Source organism: Pantherophis guttatus, chromosome 8 (genome assembly GCF_059756535.1).
Source record: "Pantherophis guttatus breed Tessera chromosome 8, ASM5975653v1, whole genome shotgun sequence".
Lineage (NCBI taxonomy): Eukaryota > Metazoa > Chordata > Lepidosauria > Squamata > Colubridae > Pantherophis > Pantherophis guttatus.
In genome coordinates, this window is record NC_142070.1 from 24,167,501 (window position 1) to 24,186,809 (window position 19,309).

At 36.5% G+C, this 19,309-nt stretch overlaps 1 long non-coding RNA gene across 1 annotated transcript in view; it reads left to right on the forward strand.

The window, feature by feature from the left end:
• The window catches only part of LOC117679934 (uncharacterized), a 119,154-nt gene that overhangs the window by 93,666 nt on the left and 6,179 nt on the right, over positions 1 to 19,309 (forward strand). Inside the window, exon 8 of the long non-coding RNA XR_004595488.3 lies at positions 5,038 to 5,105. This is a non-coding gene — a long non-coding RNA (uncharacterized LOC117679934). The remainder of the gene's footprint in view (positions 1 to 5,037; positions 5,106 to 19,309) is intronic.

The window sequence follows — 19,309 nt, forward strand, 5'->3', positions numbered from 1 at the left end:
TGGCGTATTGTATGCAACATCTCTTTTGCCAGTGATTACAAAAATAAGCAAAAAAAAAAAAAAGAAAGAAAACAGGCTTAAAGGTTAAATTATAATGCGATAATGTTACAATATAGTTACAATACAAAAAATAAGAAGTATACTAAACATATATAAAAATATACAAAATATAATAATGACAGTGTTCTCACTATATATTTATTTTCATTTCTTAAGAGAGAGAATCATGATTTTATTTTGTCTTCTTTTTGACAAGGTATCCAAGTTCAAGGTTCATTTCATATCACATTTCCTCAAAAGTGAATTTGGAAGTAGTTCAATTTCCCTTTTTCCTAATCTGAAAAATCATGTTCACATTCATTCTCTTTTTTAATGTATCATCTTTACTCTTTGCATTTCACACTGAGTAATTGTTTTCTCAAGATGATTGTTTCCATATTCAGAAATCATAAATCTTCACCACTTTATTTCAAGTCTATGATCTAGCAGCAAATTTTCCTTTCAGATTACTCAGTGCTCTACTAGATTTTTCATTCAATTATTGTTTATTTCTTAAGTTTAAAATGTTAAGTCTGTCTATCTGTCTGTCTGTCTGTCTGTCTGTCTATCTATCTATCTATCTATCTATCTATCTATCTATCTATCTATCTATCTATCTTTCTACCATCTATCTATCATCTATCATTTATCTATCATCTATCAAATTTATATGACTGCCCAGGGTGACCTACAATAAATACATAAAAACTATCATTATTAAAAGTATAAAACAGTCATCATTAAAAAAAAAAAAAGTAAAACCAAATGGTTTAGCCACAATGACTGAACCATCCCTGGAACTTCAGAGGGGGAAATGTTCCATAAGGAGGGCACCATGGCAGAGAGGACTCACCCTCTGGGACTTGCCAAGTGTAGGTTCCTAGCAGATGAAACCCACTGCATGCCTTCTCTACCAGACCTAATAGAATCATCATCAGCATCATCATTTAATGATCCCATAATTCCTTGCGGGGTGGAGTCTGGACAACTGAATGGAGCTAGCAGAGCGTTTTAATGGCCGGATGCCTTTTCTGTCGCCAATGTGGAGCTTTGTTAGCAGATATATTCTCATTGTGCCCAGAGAGAGAAATATCTGGCTCTACCTAGGATTGAACTCACAGCCTCCTGATTGTAAGGTGAACCAGACCTAATGGAATGGACAAATATAATTGGAGAGAGGCACCTCCACAGATAACCTGACCCCATTCCATGGAAGACTTTAAAAAGTTAAAACTGGACCTGGAATCAAACTGGCAACCAATGCAACTTGGTGTAGTATTTGCTGCTCTAGAAGCATACATAACTGTCTATGCTACTGCCTTCTGCACTAGCTGAATCTTCTGGATGCTCTTCAAGGACAACCCCATTTGCAATGTATTACATTAGTCTGATCAGGAGATGACTAAGATATGAATGATTGTGAGAAGGACCTCCCCGATCTAGGAATGGGTGCAACTGACACACAACTCAAAGCTGTACAAAAACTTTGAACAGGAGTTGTAAATCCGGGAGCTCCCTTGCCCCTCGCCCCCAGATTTCCACCAGAGTTGCACAATTCTAACCAGCACCAAAGATGGTATAGTTGTAGAACTGACAGTCCCCAAAAAGCCTGATGGTTTTGCCAGGGTTCACCTGACACCTGTTGTTTCCCATTCAGACCCTCACAGCTACAGGCACCAGGATACAATGTTCACAGCTTTCCTTAATTTGAAATTTTAATTGGATGTCATCAGTGTACTGATGATACCTTACCTCATGGCCCTGGATAAACTCACCCATCAGCTTCATGTAGATGTTAAATAGGAGAGGAGCAATCCTGCAGCAGCACCCCCATAGTAGAGGCTGAGGATGAGACCTCTCTTCCCCAGGCATCACTGATAGGAATCAATCCTGGACAAAAGAAGTAAATAAATTAACACTGTGTCACCCATCCTCAATCCCATGATCCGGAAGGATACCAGGGTTGATAGTATTGAAAGCCATCAAGAGGCCAAGTAGAGCAAGGCTGGATGAACAGTCTCCATCCGGCCCTTACCAGAGATAATATACAAGCGCAACTAATCCAGTTTCCTTCCCCTACATGGACTTGAATCTTGACTGAAAAGGATCAAGATAATCCACCTTTTCCAAGGCCACCTGAAGCTCCTACACAACCTCTGTCTCAACTTCCTGGAGATTAGATACTGTCTCAACCAACTTCGAGGAGGAAAATTGTCCAGGAAAGTGAGGTATAGCAATGGCTGAGTGTTAATGGAACAATCCTCTCATTCAGAAAAGAATTAACCACAGATAGGACCCCCTCATATGACACCCCTTTCAGGCTGCTTTAACAAGACAGCTTTAGCAAGGATAAGACCACCATACTGTTTATTTATGAAGTTGCATTAACTTGATGACATAATTTCATATGGTTAGCTGCACACCTAAGCACTATCATTTTAGTAATGATATTAAATCAAATCTCTCCCATCCCCTTTTTCTGTTTATTCTTCTTTTTAATTATATTCATATTAAGCACTTTGAAGTTAATTAGACTTCGGGGATATGTAAAAGAGAAGGCTTTATTGATTCTCTCCTAATGCCTTATCTTTCAAATCTTCATTTCCTGCGTGCAAAATCTACTGTTTGAGCAAGGCTTAGTAACAAGTTGTGATGAGTATAATAATAATATGTTTAGCATGGCAGAGAGCTTCATCTTATTACTACAAAGGGCAGATGATTTTTAGACTATAAAAGCTGTCATTTGATATAATGATATAGTTTTCAAATTAGTTTCTGATTGCTCCACTTTAAGGTGGCCTTAAGATTAACCCATTTTTATAGATGTAAACTCCTAAGAACCCTTGAATTCTGGAAGTATATAAATGTGAGAAATGAGAAATAATAAAATGTTTATGGGTTATTACTATAAAAACGATGTATTAGTATGTGTGTATTCCATCATTCCTTCCATAAAGAAATGGTGCTCAAGATGGCTAGGATCCTACAGTACTCTGTTGAATGAAAAGTCGAAACAAATATTTATACAATTTTCATTTGATGAAAAATTGAATGAGGCAGTTAGTATCTTAGAAGACAGAAATGAAATTAAAACACAACTTGATAGACTAGCAAAATGGGCTAAAAATGAAACAAAGGGAAAATTTATTGAGACAAATAGAAAATTAGTCACTTAGGAAATAAAAAATTAAATCAATTTTAGGTTGAATTGTACGGCTTAAATCACAGGAAGTATTTGTTCAGTTTTGTTGTGCTTTTATCTACAGCATATATTGAATGCTGTGTGTGTGTGTGTGTGTGTGTGTGTGTGTGTGTGTGTGTGTGTGTGCGCCCCTTCCAGGGCAGTTTTTTCGGCAGCATTTCAGAAGCGGCTTGCCACTGTTTCTTTCCTAGGACTGAGAGAAAAAGTGTGGCCCAAGGCCAACCAGCTGGTTGTGTGCCTAAGGCAGGACTAGAACTCACACTTTTCCAGTTTCTAGTCTGGTGCCTTAACCACTGCACCAAACTGGCTCTTTACACTAAGCTACTACACCAAACAGACAACATATTAAAACAATATAAATTAAAATATAATTGGAAACAAAATTTGAATCCCACAAAACATATAACTGAACTCACAAAATGCCTAAGAAAACAACACAAGGAAAAGAAAAAAAATCTAAGATGTAATTTTTAAAAAATATATTTGCTGGAAATCAGAAGAAGTAAGTACTCTTTCTTTTAATTCTGGCCTTGAGTTGAGTGAACTATTAAATCATGGTATATACCAGCATCAGGCAAAGATGAAGAGGAGGAGAAGGACTGAACATGGAAGCAAAATAAAAAGAGGGAATAAAAATGTATTGAGATGGGGCAAAGAGAAGAGATAACACAAAAGACAAAAGAAGAGAGAGGGGGGGAAGGAGGGAGGGAGGGAGAGGGGGGAGGGAGGGAGGGAAGGAGAGAGAGAGAGAGAAGCCCTGTTGAGGTGTTATAGACAGTTAGCTTCATAAGGCCAGGAGCCTCTTCTAATCTGTTGCTAATGTTCAAAGGCATCCGTGTTTTCAGCAGCAGCAACAGCTGTAAATCATTTTTAATTCTTGTCATTTATTTGTTTTCAGATGCTAAGAAAGACATTTGCTTTAGCTTCAGTAGCAGTTTGTTCCATAATATGGGCAGCAACTTGATAAATGCCTTAATCAGACAAAGAAAAAGTGGAGTGATTATTATATTAAACATGTCAATGTGGGACTCTCAAAAGTTGACCCATTGGGAGACTGAAATGAAGGGTATGTGGCCATGGAAAAACTGGCCATAAACAGTCACCAAAGTCTGATCAAATTCAAGCAGGACGGACTCCCTTATAGTATAGACAACATATCACATAACAAGGCAAGCTGAAAAACTTACAATATGGTTTCTGAAGGAAAAAAAAGAAACTGTTATAACCAAAACAAAACAGAAATTTGTATTAATGTCTATAAAAATATTCAGGTAGCAATTAGTGCCTAGAACAAAGAAGTGAGGGGGAAAAAATAGAGGGAGGCTACCAGAATGCCCTTTTTACGATTTTTTGAAATCTTTTTTGTTTGGTTTTCTTTTTAAATTTGTCCTCAAATCCTATAAACATGAATATATTTATTTTCCTTTTGTGGCCTAGATGTTTCACTTAATAAAAAAAAGAAGAGGTTGAACAAAAAATTTCAGTAGATTTTTGGGTTACATCATTTTCAACAAGAAATAATCCTTTAGGAATAACCTTTTTCTACCTATGTTGGAATTGTAATAAAATTAATGTTTTATATATATATATATATATATATATATATATATATATATATATATATATATATAAACATTAATTTATATATATATATAAATATATATATAGTTCCCTTTCGATAAGAAGCAATCATAAGTATTAATTTAACTTTGAGATTTAATATCTTCAGATGCTTTTATTCTATCTCTATTTTAATTTTTTTCTGTATTTTTTCTTTCTTTCTTTTTTGCATTTAGTTACTTTTTTTTTTAATGATGTGGATTAATTGATGGCTTGAAGTATGGTGAAGACTGTAAGGTAAGAGGTAAGTATTCCCAAGCATTTTGTTTGTTTAAGCAAGCTAGAGGCAGGATATTGACATGCAACACTAAGGTACTACAATAGGTAACAAGGATTAGAGGAATTAGAAGTGGGTAACCCCAAAGTGTAAGAAGCCAGTTAAGATCAAATTATAAAACCAGGAGATAGTGAGACATTGAACAAACTGAAGGTGGAATTTTAGGATCAAGCCTTTATACAGTTCTGACTGACTTTTAAGATCAGCTAATTATTCTAACATAAGCTTTTCTTGCAGCCTAGATGGTATAGCTGAACCACAGACCTCAATCAGGTTGGTTTGCAATCAAATGAGGGAGCTGGATTAATAACTCATGAGATAACAAATATATTCTCTTAGGCACTAATTGCACTTACCGTCTTGACAGAAATCCATGAGCAAGGCCTTAAGGAATATTCTTAGTCATTAGTCCTGTTGCTGAATACATTAATTATAGCGTTAAAAAAGAGTGAGGGAGCCCACTAGGTTCTATTGCTAGCACCCTGAAGTGTCAACATTTTGGGATTTATTTATGAACTTCAAAATTTAAGTTGTGATGTGGTATTTCCCTAAGCAGCAGGCAGCTGGCATTTTGCCTAATTCCTTCCCACCTCCGTCTTTCATGTGGGAAGGAGATTATGATTTTGTTACTGTTTGTACTCTGCACCTGAAGGGTGACATTTTGAGAGGGAAACATATGGCTTCTGTATGCTCCACTCTGGCTGCCTTCCAAACCACATGTAAGGGACATGTCTGTAGGATCTCTTCAGAGACTGTATTCTTGGGGATATAGAATTAATTTACAGAAACAATGGTCTGTTTGTTGAAACGTCCAGTATTTCTGTGGTATTTCACTAAACGGGGTAAATAAAATTCTCTTCTGTACTTAAGGAGTTGTGCCTATCACAGAAACCATGTGGAGGAATTGTTTACCAATATGTTAGCTTAGTGAACATGACAAGTTCAATTATAGACAGAATGAGCTACTTGACGCTGTTGTTTATCTGACCCCCATGTTGCAGAAATAAAGTTGCAGCCACTCTATAGGATTTCATGAGTGTTTTCTTCTAAGTCTTTTATCTTATAACCTTTGATTTGATTGATTCTGATTGATTGATTGATTGATTATGTGTCATCGAGTCAATGTTGACTCATAGTGATCACATAGATTTTTCATTCTATTTATCTGTTGTTTTATGGATGTCCCTTCATTTGCCTTACATTCTATGTCTGATAAAAACTCAATTCAGAGGAAATTGAAACTGAACATAGTTTCAAGTGCGGATAAGAGTGAAAAGATGTTTAACCCTTAACCACAGACTTACTATTTCGGATACGCTATTACAGACATGAGGTCATAATGATCTCAGTAACAAAAAGATATTCAATGTTTTCATGGTTGGATCTAAAACTTGATGTATAGAGCAGTAAACCAAAAATGTATTGATCTCTATCAAATCTACATCGCGCAGGTCACTTTTTGTTTCTCCATCCATGAACTTCAATCTTTCTTCTCTAATTTTTACATTGGTCCACTGAATGATGGTGCTAATAATTTCTTTAGAAAATAATAATTTCCAAATCTCTGGGGAAATAGATGAATTTCCCAGATTTCTAGCTGCTGGCCGTAGTCCAGGTAATTGCACAACAATATTGTGACTAGTGGTTCTGGATCTATTGCTTCCAAATGGTTCAGAAGACCATTTGAATTTGTTCTTGCCATATAAATTATTGCACAAGGTAAATTGTACCTGGTCATCAATTTTATTGGGAGCTTCATCATCTCTCATGTCAGAATCGGCGGCAGCAGGTTCCTCATCACAATTTTCATCACAATCCGATTCCACTTCACTCAGATCACACTCTGCTTCTCCACACTATTTTAGAACAGTTTCTTCGAAGTTTGGATCACCAAATCGTACTCTTTTTGGTGGAAAACCTGGCCCCGGCATTATAAAAAAACCCACGTTAACAAAGATCTGCGGTCAAAATGACAGAAACTCAAATTCAAATGCCGCTACAGAAAAAACCAAATAACTGACACAAGTGTGATGCTGCATACACTCTTATTGGTAGGAAAACAAAAGCTATTCGCAACCAGAATGGTCCATTTCTAAAAATAGGGGTGTTCCGAACATTTTGGAAAACTGTTGTGGTCACTATGACCGCAGGTCTGTGGTTATGGGTTAATACACTCAGGGTCGTAACTCACCAAAGTACCCTAAAACCAGAAACCAAAACTAATGACAGCTCACCTCACTTCAAACATTGCACTTCAAAAAATTGCATAGTATTTAATCTGTTGGATTTCAGCCAGACGTTCAATGAAAAAATGTATTCTCTAATCTCATCCATGGAAGTGGCAAGTACACACAGCTCCACCCTATCATTGGTAAGGGTTGGCAGCATCCAAGCACTATATTTAATTATTTTGAGGGCTCAGAGCCACAAAATGCATGGAGGCACATTTGACATATGGGTTGATCAGGGATTTCAGAAGAAATATTAGGAATTTTCTTGTATTGTTTTTTAAAAAACCAATGATATACTTAATTTAATTATAGTTTTCTGTTTCCATCTTACATTAATTTTCAACAGTTATGGTTAGCAGCAATTAAAAAGGCCAAAGAAAGGGGTCTAATGGGCCATGTAGAGTCAGTCATGCACTAATAATGATTGGGAGATAATCAAATGCATTGACCTGAACATTCTCAGAATGTCTATTCAAATCAAGGATCTGGTAACATGATCCTAGGGAATAAGGAGAGGACAATAGACAGTCTTTGGAGATTTCATTCATTTATTCACTCACTCACTCACTCACTCACTCACTCACTCACTTATTTATTTACTTACATTATACACTGCCTATGTCCCCACTGGAACAAGCACATCCAAACCTTATTCACTTCTTCCTTCAGACTATGACTGGACTGATTTATTTATTGATTCAGACTGTTTATTTATTCATTGGTATTAAATGTCATAATCAATTGATTATGGTATTTATATACTAATGACTTCTGGCAATTTTCATATTTGAAATTGAGGGAATCCATGTACATACCTGGGATCAAGCAACAATGGGATATCTTTAATCAGGTTTTAAGATATTTAATAGTGTTTATGCCTTGTGCATGTAAGCATTGTATGAATGTTCGTTACTATTTTACTACTCGTGGTTAGATGACAGAGGAAGGAAAGGGAAGGGAAGGGAAAGGAAGGGAAGGGAAGGGAGTGTCAGGCACAAAAGATCAGGATCACACGTGAAGTTCCAATTAAACAGATTCTTGTTCATGCTTAAACACAGGAATATTCTCAACTAAGGTTAGACCTGCTAAAAATCAGATAAGGGTCAACAGACGTCATGGTGGGTTGGACTTAGTACATTAATCTAATCCCTCTTTTGACCTTGCTCCCAGACTCTGCCACTCCTTCTCCTATGGGAAGGGAAGGGATTTCCCTGCAAAGAATCCCCCTGTTTCCAAGCTATCCTGGATATCAAGATATGTTTGTTTTTCACTTGTAATTGTCATTGCTCAGTTTTGCTAGCAGTATGGGGGGGGGGGAGAGAGAGAGAGGAACTGAGACTTCTTTAGCATAAGCACGATCCTTTGTGATTTCATACTTCTGCTGAATAGATCCATTCATTGCCATTAGAGGTACAGGGATGGGGATTATTATTTTCAAAATTTCATACAAAACAAACATCCGTTGAATTCTCATTTATTTGGACTATTCATTTCCTGAATGCTGATGGCATATCCCCTCAGGAACGGGACAAATCTAGGCTACGCTTTTACTCCACAGAGGCTACTTCCCACTCCAAAGTCATTAAGCAGTAATAGTCCTCTGCCAAGACAGACCAACATTGTCTCACAGAATTGTCCTGTGTTTGACAGATCAGACATTTACAGAAGATGCCTTTTCTTCCTGCATATGGATTTAAAAGGCTCAGGAAATATTTCAGTCAGTTTTATTTTAATTACTTATAATCACGGCAAGGCTCAGCCTTTGTCATGCTTTGCAGAGCACATGCAATTATTTTTCAGTAGTAACTATGTTGATGGCTTCATTGCATTTGACAAGAGTTAGGTTTTTTTTTAAAAAAAACTCACTGTAACATGAATTTGAGAGTCAGTTTGCTGTAGTGGTTAAGGCATCTGGCTAGAAACCAGGAGACCAAAATTCTGGTCCTGCCTTACATATGAAGCCAGCTGGGGGACCTTGGCCAGTAATTTCTCTTGCCCTAAGAAGGGGGCCGATTCACAATCCCTCAGACTGTTGGGGGGGGCGGACTGCCTCCCTGAGCGTGGCTAGGTGGTCATGTGAGTGGGTGGGTGTGGCCAATTTAACAGTCCATTTTTTTGCCTTTCTCCTTCCTAAGCTCCTGTTTAAATTGTTTTCAAAGACTTTTAATTTAAAGCAGTAGTTTACAAGCCCAGAGCTGCTTTTCAAGGCTGCACCGGCAAGATCATCCCTCAGCTGGCCCTCAGCTGGCCTTCCAGTTGGCTCGGTGGAAGATAAGACCCATGGTGAGGGGCGGGGCTTAATCACACCACTCTGCGGGCTGGATATTTTGCATTGGCAGGCCGTATGTGGTCCGCGGGCTGTAGTTTGAGGATGCCTGGTCTAGACTCTAGAGATTAAGATGGTAGAGTAGGAACATGGCAGTCTCAGCTCTAGCTTACTGTAGGCTTGAAAGCCAGCTGAGTGGTCGTGAATCAGTCACTCTCTTCAAGCCTTAGGGACAAAACCATTGCAAACCTCTTCCAAAAATGTTATCCAGGAAACTTAGAGGGTACTTTCCTAAGGATTTAAATTTCATAAGTTCTCATAGGAAACTATCTAAATCTCAAGATTTGCAGCAAAGCAGGAGAATCTCTTTTATAAGAGTGTTTCAATTTATAAGTTACATATGACTGTCATACCAATAATTTATATATAGTTGGAACAGGACATACCAATATGCATTAATAAAGTAATGAACAATGGTGAAGATTCTAAGCTGTTGCCAATGTATGTACCATTACTTTCCCTCCCTAAATCTACTGTTCCACTGTAATTTCTATGCTTTGCAAGAGCAATTTAATGCTTTGCTTCCTATCTTAGTTTTAACATTTGAAAAATAAGTTTGAGTTTTAATCTCTAAAAGTTACAAATATACAAAAAACTGTTTTGAAAGAAAGAGATGAAGTGAGAGAGGGAGGGAGGGAGAGAGAGAGAGGAGAGAGAGCGAGAATGACCACATGAAATTTAATATAATATTGGGTCTTTAAATGAAAATGTAAACTTTCCTTACTTTTTGGTTGCAGTTCCACTTTGTAAAGTGTGCCCTCAATGCTTCAGAAGCTCTCAGAGTTCTGCCTGCTAACAAATTTACATCTCCCTCTTTGTGTTAACATTATATTTAGGAATCATGTTTTTTGTTTTAAGAATAATCTAGTTTTTTTTGTTGCTGGAAGGAAAAAAATATTACTTTTGCCTTTACTTTGTTGTGTTGAATTTGTCATGCCTTAAATCTTTCTGCCTTGTTGATTCTGAGAACTCTCTGTGATTATTGACATAAATTGGCATCACTATATCTAATTTGCTACAGTCTGGTCCTTGATAGCTCCATTTTTCTTTGGCCTCATATATGGTCATTTTGTGTTTTGGTGTCTTTGTCTTTATTTGGTTACGATATTCGTGTGCCTATTAAAAGTTGCAAAGTCTGTCCAAGTTTCAAGAATTAATACAAAACAGCCCTATTGGGTGAAAATGTCCAACTGTTTTGCAATCAATAGAAACTCTGGATCTAAAAAAGGACCTTCATCACAAAAGATTATATTGCTTGGCATCAGCTCTTATTTTTTAAGCTTACCTAGGAAATTTCTTCTCTGTGCCAAACAAAAGGGACAAAGTCAATATCTTTCCCACCTTATTTCGGTATACAGTGCCAATGCCTTTTAATACTCCATAGAAATGAAACTTCTGAAAATAGCAAAAAAACAAAACAAAAAAAACCAGTCAATCTTTCCAATATTTTTAAAGAAGTCCTTAACTCTGTAGGCACATATCTAGCCAAGAATATTCTTAAACTATGATGCATTTGAGTAAAGATACTCAGATAAAAAAATTCTGTTTTCTCCTCCTATCAGAAAACCTATAGAGAAAATTAGGACGTGACTATATGGCTTTAGGATTTAGAACACCTGTCATAGATTGCATATATGTTGATGCATCACACTTACAACAACTGTGGGGCTTGAGAGAGACGTTTCCATGATCAAAAGAGTTTCGATGCTATCAGTGCTAAAGGAATAATATCACATATATATAAATATTCTCACTTAGGACTAAGTTACACAAAGGAAATCTGGAACATTTGTTGTTATGAAAAAGAAACACTGGACTCAAAACTCATTGAAATACAAGAACGAAAGGTCATATCAGATTAAAAGGAAAACGTAAAATATATGCAATGGATGGAATTATATTAGCAGATGTGATTTATTTCTTTATTTAAAACATTTGTATAGCTCCCATCTTAAAAACAAAATCTGGGCGGCTTACAGTCCCAGAATAAAGTAATATATACTTCAACAAAAACAAAACAAAAACAATTAACAACAAACCCCACTACATTCTCATATTGCCTTAACTTCAACCTATCCAAACATTTGAGGGAAGAGCGAGGTCTTACGTGCTCTCCTGAAGGCTAAGAGGGTAGGGGCCCCTCAGATCTCTTGAGGGAGGGTTTTCCATAGAGCAGAGCTTCAATGGAGAAGACACCTGTCAAAGGACCCACTAGATAGCAATGTTTAAGGAAGGGACCCAGAGGCTGCTTACTCTTACTCTGCTCTTGTGGGATGGACAGACACACTGAAGAAAAGTAATCCCATTGCTGGTAGCAACATAGGACTTTACAGATGATGCCCAGCTCCTTGAATTGTATCTGGAAGGAAACTGGATATCAGTCCAGCTTACACAAGGATTCCCAGTCTAGGAAAAGACACAGTTGGTGCACAAGACAGATATCCAAAGACCCCTTTTAGCCATTGCTACCACCTGTTCATTCAGCAGAAGCCATAAATCCAGGAGGACCCACAAATTGCTCATCCAGAGTCAAAGATGGAATATCCCCAAAGTCCTGACAGCCAAAAAATCAAGGCCACTCCATCTTGAGTTGAAGTCAGTTCCTCCCCACAGCTCCAAGGTACTCAGTCAGCACTGTGATAGTATCAGTTGCCCAGTGGAGACACACAACTTGATTTCATTAGCATTGCACAAATTGATACACTTTTTTTTAGAGTCTCTCTTTATAAGGAAAAAAAAAATAAAGTAGCTTTGAGTTGAGCTACATTGAAAAGACTTTCCTAATCCATTCCATTCATTCCAAAAAGATCTTCAGAACTTCTGGACAACTAAAGCTGGAACTGTAAAAGTATTGCCAAAAAGGCATTAAGAGTTGTTAACCTAATTTTGTGAAGCTTCTTCTCCGGTAACATCGAATTATTAACTAGGGCATACAAAACCTTTGCCAGACCAATTCTTGAATACAGATCATCTGCCTGGAATCCACACTGTATATTGGAGATTAATACAATTGAGCAAGTCCAGAGGTATTTCACGAGAAGAGTACTCCACTCCTCTGCTCACAATAGAATACCTTATGCCACCAGGCTCGAAATTTTGGGCTTGGACAACTTAGAATTATGCCGACTATGGTCTGACCTAAGCGCAGTACACAAAATTGTCTGCTACAATGTCCTACCTGTCAATGACTAGTTCAGCTTCAACCACATTAATACACGGGCAAACAATCAATACAAACTCAAGGCAAACAGCTCCTAACTTGATTGCAGAAAATACGACTTCAGCAACAAAGTGGTCAATGCCTGGAATGCACTACCAGACTCTGTTGTTACATCCTCAAACCCCCAAAACTTTAACCTTAAACTGTCTACCGTGGACCTCACCCCATTCCTAAGAGGTCTGTAAGGGGGCGTGCATAAGCACACCAACGTGCCTACCATCCCTGTCTTACTGTCCCCATTTATTCATACTCATTTCCTGTGTTCATGTCTATGTTTATACTTATACCTGTTTTCTCATACATGTTCGACAAAATAAATAAATAAATAAATAAATAAATAAATAAATAAATAAATAAATAAATAATACACTTCTGCTTACCAGTAAGCATGAAGACCTTCAGCTCCTCATTAACAGAGTCACAGAAATATCTGAAAAATACAGCTTGAAGCTTAACATCTCAAAATCATTAGCAAACAACCTATTAATTTACCATCAATAACTTCAGAAGGAATACCACTAGAAAAAGTTGAAAGGTTCATGTACCTCGGTTCTAATTTACATGAAAGCTGGAACATGACCACTGAAGTAAAAACAAGGATAGAGAAAGCTCGAACAGCATTCTTCAAAATGAAAAAGGTCTTCTGCAGTCACGACTTAAGTTTAAGGTTGAAAATCAGGCTTGTCAGATGTTACATGTTTTCTATCCTGCTCTACGGAGTAGAGAGTTAGACTCTAACAGAAAGCCACTTGAAGAGACTAGAAGCATTTGAAGTGTGGATTTACAGCCGGCTGTTACGTATAAGCTGGGTTGACAAAATCAGAAATGGGGAAGTGATAAGACACCTGAGAAAGCCAAGGGAAATCATCAAAATCATAAAAAAGCAAAAGTTAGAATATTTTGGACATGTGATGCGACACCCATAAAAATACGGCATATTTCATTTAATCTTCCAGGGAAAGATTTGAAGGCAAACGAGGTCCAGGCAGAAGAAGAACATCATGGGTTCAAAATCAAAGGGACTAGTTTGGTCAGAACTGAGCATCACTTTTTCATGAGGCTGTTGATAAAAATAGGATCGCCAACATGTTCACCAATGTCCGATGATGGATATGGCACAAGAAGAAGAAGAAGATGTAACAAAAATTAGCTTTTTTCATGAGATGTAATTGGGATAGAGGACCAATCTTTTTCTTTAAAGCTCTCAATTATTTCACCATTATTTCTTTCCCTTTTATTTTATTTTATTTTTAAAAAAGGGATCCATTCAAGATAAAAACCTGAAATAACCAGGCAACTTTGTTTGATGGATTTAACTAAAAGCCTCTGCCTGGAAACATCCTGCCGCATTATATGCCCAAAGAAAAACTAATATTAAAAATGTCAATGATCAGCAAAATGCCCTAAAGGTGAAGATGGAACTATGAAAGGCAATTAATTCTTCATTTTTTTACAAGTTATTATATCCTGTACTATTTAAAACTTTTAGAAGAAAAATACACTTGTTTGGTTTGATGGGGAAGTCCCCATCAAACCAAGCCCTGGCAATTAGTCCTTTTAGGCCTTGGTGTTGATGCTCTTTTCGAGCGATAGCTCATTTAAAATGCTAACCCTGTAATTTATTAGCAATATTTAATACCTCAGTGGCCAGAAAATCTTAGTCTTTTATTACCACTGATTAACATACCTTTGATGTTCTGCCCAGCATTACACAATCCAAAACAAATTACTTTCAGGAAACGGAATATTATATAAATATAGGAAAGTAATAAATAATGCATAGGCAGGAGACTTTTTTTTCTTGGTGTGTTCGAACATGCCACCATCACTTCATATGGCTTTGACTTCTGAGACAGCAATGCTTCCAGTCCTCCAGGGAGTCTTTTCACCTAGCAGTGCACTTCGCACTCTGATATCAGCAACAGCAGCTGCTGGCAAACGGCCTTTCCACAACTGAGTTTTCGTCAGCCACCAAGACCGTTCATCAGATGTCTACCAGTGGAAGCCTGAAAGCGGCCTAGTCAAAGTGCTTTTCAGTTACAGTCTTCTCACTAATGGGCCCCAGATGTTCAAGAAACAGAAACTTTCATTCATTTTTCAGAAGGGTGTTTCTCCTCTCTCCCACCCCCTCCAGCTGCTTAGCTTTGGCAAGAGATTTAAAAGACAGAGAGAAGATATTTTTTAAGGCAATAAATGCAATGAAATATATTAGTTACTAGTGGATTTTGCTTGAGAGCTGCACTAGACTGTTCTGCTCGGCAACAGGCCCAATAGAGAATCAAATAGGCCTAAATCTAAACAGACCTCAGCCAAAGTTGATCAAAAGGCTCTTTCACAGTAAGGGCTCAATTCAAACTAAAAATGTAGGGGCTGCAGAATGTTAGAGTAGATGGTTGGCTCCAGATTCTGTCAGTGGAATAGAGAATTATGGTAGCAGAAATTACCCAAAAAATTGCTCAGAGAAGGAGAAATAAAGGGAGATGTAAGGTCCGTCAGCTAGGTTAGGGAGACTCAAATTTAGACCAAAAGGAGAATACTCTGAAACAATTTCCAACACAGTGGACACAATATGGATTCTAAACCACAGCTGAGTTTATGAAATGCTAGCCATATCCATAGTCAATCTCTATTACGGAGGAAAATATAAGGATTTGAAAAAAAGAAGAAAGTCCTTTGGAATAATTTTGATTCAACATAGATTCAACCAACCTAAGATACTTGGAACTTGGCCATCTTATTTATTTTTTATTATTTAGAATTAGGTTGTAATTACTGTATTATAAATGGTATTCTTTTTGTGTATTTATTACGTCAAGGATCTCTTCACTTCTTCCTCTATGAAGTAAATCAAGTTGGTTCAGATTTCTTGCTTGCAATGCTGCCTTAAACAAATATTAGCTTATTCTATTCTCATTTATGAGTTGTATCTTTGTTTTATGTAAATGATACCTGGGAAAGCTCCAATTTTTAAAAAAGAAACTAGGTATTTTTTTTCTCATACCCTCACAATTTTCCAACATTCTTTGGCACCATTGCCCCACAGGAGACGTTTTTCAAAAAGGTTAAATAAATCTTATGCAAAACCAGTTCCCATGTGAGTGTCTGTCAGTGGCTCTTATATGAACCTACATCTGGCTTAAGCCACATGGGATGAATTATTTGATCCGCTCATTTCAGTTTCCCTCCCATAGACTCATCCATGTTGTCTAAGGTTCATGTTTGAAGTCTAACCACTGCACATACAGTTTAATTTTAACTCCACATGGAATACTAATGAATTGGTATGATAACAGTGTATATATTGCTACTACAGTAATAGCAACGATTACTGTACCAAGTAGCACTGTACTGTAGCAGTATATAGGTTGCTTTGGATTTGGGGCTTGGGTATACGGCATCTGGCATGGAAAAAGTGGGATATGAGACAAAGAAACAAATAAAATTACATTATATAAAATTAAAAGTATTTGTTCTGGTGAGACCTACATTAAAACTAGATTTTATCAAATGTTTTAAACTTTTAAAATTAGCATTGGAACAAGAACAAGTTAGAAACCTCTAGATAATTAACTCATTATCTTCATTTGCATCGTCTTTATCAACATTGCTATATGAAGGATATAAATACCAAATATTGCTTTTTTTCTAGCATAAGTATTTTGATATTTTTGATGCAGTTTGAAGCGATTAGAAATAGATGCACTCGCTGCAAATTTTAGTTTGCTACTCAAAAGCAAATATGGCTCTTGACATAATAAATCAACTTTATAGCTTGCATGGTGTACAATGTGTGACTTTCCAAAACTCCCAGATGCCTCAGCCAATATGGCAAAGAGAGTGAGAGAGAGAGATTGGGACATCTGTTTTAACAATATTTGATGGAACAATAGTGCATCTTTTTTGTGATTTGCAGTAGGAATTGTACAGGTTTATATGGGCCTTGAGGGATGCCCAGTCATGGAGACCTTTGACAGTGTTACTGACCCATACTTCCAAAATAAGTCTTATTCCTTTCCTTGTCAGTAATTTGGGATAGATAGATATTTAGGATACACCAAATATAAGGAGAAGTGAGAGAAACAGAAAGGACCCTTTTTCTTCTCTGGCTAGCAACCAACAATTGTGGGTTGTTGACAGATACAATGTGTTCATGTGCAACAGGCCTACACATGTCAGGTTGGGGTACAAATGTCTTACAGCAAAAACACCAAAAATGGGGAAAATTTTAACTAAGCAAATGAATTGAGGTTTTGTATCAGGTGGTCTTTAAAACAAAATAAAATTGATTGTCTATCAACAAATATGAAGTCATATTTGTTGTTAGACAACTACAGAAATGCCAAGGTCCGTTGTCATTATGAATCAGATTTATCTACTGATCTGAAGTCAAAAGTAAACCATGTGTTGTTGTTTTATCTGTACTGGGTAAGATTTATGTAGAGAAATAACTATGTGGCTCATAATATTGAGACATAAAAACAAATTCAGCTCTTAATTCTAAAAGCTGGCTTGGTATAGTGGTGAAGGCATCAGGCAAGAAACCAGGAGATCATTAGATATGAAGCCAGCTGAGTGACCTTAGGCCCATCACACTCTCTGAGCCATAAGAAGCCGGCAATGGCAAACCACTTGGCAAAACTTTGCTGAAAGGCCTGCAGAGATTAGTTTAGGCAGAGTCAAAAATTGACTCAAATGCACACACACAATTCTCCTTACAAATCAGAATAAAGATAATTTCATAGAAACATATAGTTTATTTGTCTATATATTTGTTGATTCAGACCATCCAGCCAGTAAACACTCAGCTCCATCCAGTTGCCCCAGCTCAATCCCAAATTAAGGAATTACAGAGTAATAAAAAGGGAGTTCAGATGATTATTTGTCATCTGAACTGTGACTTGTATTGCTGATGTTCCACTTTTTGTGCCTGTCTAATCCATGCTCAATTTATGGGTGTGACAAAAAAAATAAACTTTTTTACTTTGCTTAAATAATCGGTTCATGAAAGAAAATTGTCTCATGAAACAAAGTAGCCAAATAACATATCTTCTGATTTGAAGATGAATCCAGAGAAGATGTTTCCTGAAAAGTGGACATTATTAGTTCTAATGCATTATAAATTACATAAGTGCAAGTTTTAATACAGACAAAGATAACATCTCCCTATTTCTGTATTTCATAGAATTCTATTCCTTCAAGTCCAAAATTAAGAATCTTCATAGTAAGTTTACATCAAAAATTAAAATTTGCTGCATTATATTCAAAAATATGAAAGATGAAAAGATACTGATATAGAGATGTGTTACTATTACAAATGCAATGCTCTTCAGTCTGATCTCCAATTTTGATATGCAGATCATCCATACACCATCGCTGGGTTTACATATTTCACTAAATCATGTTTTATTTGACTTATGGAATAAAGTCTGACTGGATTTGCCCAATATATAAAGCCAGAAGCCATGCATTACAAACCACAATAGTTGGGTTTATTAAATGGATCTTTATTTGTAGAGAATAAACCTCTGACTTAAATTTAAAGTAAACCTCTGGCTTAAATCATGCCAAAACAATCCAATTTTTACATAGAAGTTGGCAATTTGTGTTGAAATGATTTATGATAGCCTCTGTCTGTGGCAAGTGAGTCAGACAGCATTCTTGTCTCAAGTAGGCATCGCAGAAAAAGAAAATTAAAATCTCTTTCAAGCAGGGGTAATTGGTCTACTGTGTGTTAGTTTATCTCCATCAATAATCCTTCTTTTATATGTTCTATTTATAGATGCATTCATGCAAATTTTATGTAAGTCATGCTATTATCATATCTGGATAAATAAAACAGGAAATGGAGAGAAGGGAGAGAGAAAAAAGGAGAAATCTAAAAGTACAATTAACAAAAATGATGAAGGCTAAAGAATGGATTGCATGTTAGGACTATAACTGAAAGGAAGGTCCTAGCCTTAAAGCAGGATGACTGAATATGCCTTATTTCACAAATTGAGCTGATGTCAGCAAGGTATATGAGAGGTTACAGGAAAGAACAATTACTATGTATATTTTCACTAAGTATTTGTGGTTTGGGGGAATGGGGAGGGGAACTCTTCAGAAAAGATTGCCAAAATGAAACCTCTGAATGTTGAGAAATGCCTCAAACTGATTGCTAAATTCTATTAAATTGAGTCTATAGTGACTACAAAATAAAGGTTTTTTTGTATGATAGATCATTTTCTTTATTAATAGCCTGGAGGACAGACATATCTATAGGAATCCTTTTTAGCTTTCTCAAGTTACTTAACTATTGCTATACACAAGACAAAATTATTCTGGATTAAAAATAAAAGGAATTTTCAACAGTTGGACTTGTGACAATTATAACTTGAAAACTTTTATTGCCTTT